Genomic DNA, 2,723 nt, shown 5'->3' on the forward strand with positions numbered 1-2,723 from the left:
AAATTAAGTGAACAAGGTCATTTTAGGGGAAATGGAGCAGGATCGCTTAAGGAAACCGAGGCCTGCTGGAGGCAATTCACAAATAGGGTATTTAGAAACACAGAAGTGCCAGCTTTACCTCCAAGATAGACAACAGGATACATCCCTTCCTGAGGGGTGCATTCCTCACCCTAAGAGTTAACACTTGTCTGACAGGACACATCCCTTCCTGAGAAAATTGCTTCTCCCAAACTTAAGCAACCTTATGCCCAAAATGTGGATAGCAGGCCACCTCCTTTTTTTTTTTTGGCCAGTCCTGGGCCTTGAACTCAGGACCTGAGCACTGGTCCCTGGCTTCCTTTTGCTCAAGGTTAGCACTCTGCCACTTGAACCACAGCACTTCTGGCTGTTTTCTATGTATGTGGTGCTGGGGAATTGAACCCAGGGCCTCATGTATAGAAGGCAAGCTCTCTTGCCACTAGGCCATATCCCCAGCCCCAGGCCACCTCCTTAATGCAAGGATAAAATCTGTTTTATGGCAGGATGAATTCTTTCCTGGAAACTCAGTCAGACCAGGTGTGATTAGAGCAAAGACAAAAAGCACCTAACTTTGAAGCCAGACCTTGCCTTTACCCCATAAAAACCCCAACAGGGCCTGGGAATATAGCCTAGTGGCAAGAGCGCTTGCCTCGTATACATGAAGCCCTGAGTTCGATTCCCCAGCACCACATACATAGAAAACAGCCAGAAGTGCTGTGGTTCAAGTGGCAGAGTGCTAACCTTGAGCAAAAAGAAGCCAGGGACAGTGCTCAGGCCCTGAGTTCAAGGCCCAGGACTGGCCAAAACAAACAACACCCCCCCCCCAAAAAAAAAAAACCCCAAACCCAATAGCCTTAGGAGCTGTGTGTCTATCTCCCTGTGAAAGCGCACCCACTCTGCTGGGATGTGCTCCTGCCCTTCTGCTTTTCTGTTTGTCTGCTTTGTGTCTGTCAATACAACTCCACCAGGTTTTCTTACCGTTGTGACTCCTCCAGAAGTTTGTATTCTGTGAGCCATCCAAGTCAAGGGCCCTAAGTGAAGAATTCCTACAGTTAAACGAAAATGTCACTAACCCTCACCTGTGTCAGTGACATTACCTTGTGGGAAAGCCCTTTTGTTTGGTTGTCTAATTCTCCTCAAAGCTGGAAATATCCTGCTTGCAGCCTGGAGAGTGAGGGAAGGCCGCATAGGAACTCGGCCTTTCCGGTTGCTGTTTTAAGTTTGATATGACCACAGTATCCCCGTCAGTGTCACAGGATTGGGGGGAGACCCTAGGCAGAGTGTGGCACGTGCTAGTTCCTAGGGACCTGTACGTCCCATTGACCAATGAGGGCCTTGTGCACCCAAATCTCAGTCCATTCTTCCCACACCCATTCCCCCCCTCCCCCCCCCCCCGGCTCAGGCCCAGCCCTTTATCTCAGGGCTTGATACTAAACAAGTCTCTGCAGTTAGGATCTAGGGGATCTTCCGTGTCCTACCCCTAGGAAACCCGGCCCTCTTCCTATTCCTTTGGAATATCGGTGGAATAAATCCCTCTGGAACCCAGGTCTTCCGTTCATGCCGTCGGCACGATCGAGTCCTGCGCAGCTCCCATGTTTTCTAAGCACAATGTGAGCTTCTTGATTCCAGGGCGAGGGAGCCCCTCCCTCCCCCCCCCACCCCGCCCGTCCCCCGACCTGTGCCTTGCGGGATCCCCGTCCCGCCTAGCCCAAGAGAAAGCGGAGGTTCCGCAATTCTGGGTTCCAACATTGCCGAGGGGGATTTCACAGCGCGGGTCTGGCCGGAGACCGCTCCTTTCTCCCGGGAGGCTGCAGCAGAGCGCAGACCTCCGGGAGCCGCGCCGAGCCTGGGGCACGGCATCCCAGAGCATCCGTGCCAGCAGCCGCGAGGGGCCGGCCGGCCCCGGTGGCCAGCCGCGGGGAGGCGGCGGGGCTTTTCCTTTGTGGCCGCATCAGGTGCAGATCTCCGGGGTGCGCGCGGCGGGCGCGCGCCAGGCGCTGAGGCTTTGCGGGCAGAGCCCGGCTGGCGGCCCCCCAAGTTGGCTGGGCGAGGAGGTGGTGGTGGGGGGGGGGATCCGCCTGGGCTCCCCCGGGGCTGCCTCCCGGGGGTGGAGAGGAGTCGGACACGTCGCCGGCCGGGGCGCAGGGCGGGCGGGGGCGGGGAGGCCGGAGACCGCCGGCGCTCCAGCCCGCTGGCCTTCGAAAGATCCTCCTGGGCCAATGGCAGGCGGGGCGACGCGCCCTGATTGGTGCAGGCGCTCTGCTGATCACTGTGGAAACCCCGGGCGGCGGGGAACGCGGGAGGATGCGGAGCCCCGGGCGGGAGGGGGGCGGGGCGGGGGCGGGATGGGGAGGGCGGGGGCGGCGGCGGAGCCCCGCGCTTTCCCGCGGGTTCGGCGCCGGAGGCGAAAGTCCACGGCGGGAGCGGGCGCGCGCGCGCGCGGAGGGCGGGGTCGGGGAAGGGACCGCTCCGGCGCGAGGGGCGGGGGGGGGGGGACCCTGGGGAGCCCGGGAACTCGGGTGGGCAGCCGGGGATCCGCACGAGGAGGCTCCGCGGCGAGGAGGAGCGAAGGGCGAGGGGGAGGAGGCGCGGCGGGAGGAGGGGGAGGAGGAAGGCGGGGAGGAGGAGAAGACAAAAGCCGGCCGCGAGCCGGGCGCCGAGCGCACTCAGCGGCCCGCGGAGGCAGCAGCCGTCGGGGCGGCAGG

This window comes from Perognathus longimembris, chromosome 13, assembly GCF_023159225.1.
Source record: "Perognathus longimembris pacificus isolate PPM17 chromosome 13, ASM2315922v1, whole genome shotgun sequence".
In the NCBI taxonomy this organism is placed as follows: Eukaryota; Metazoa; Chordata; class Mammalia; order Rodentia; family Heteromyidae; genus Perognathus; species Perognathus longimembris.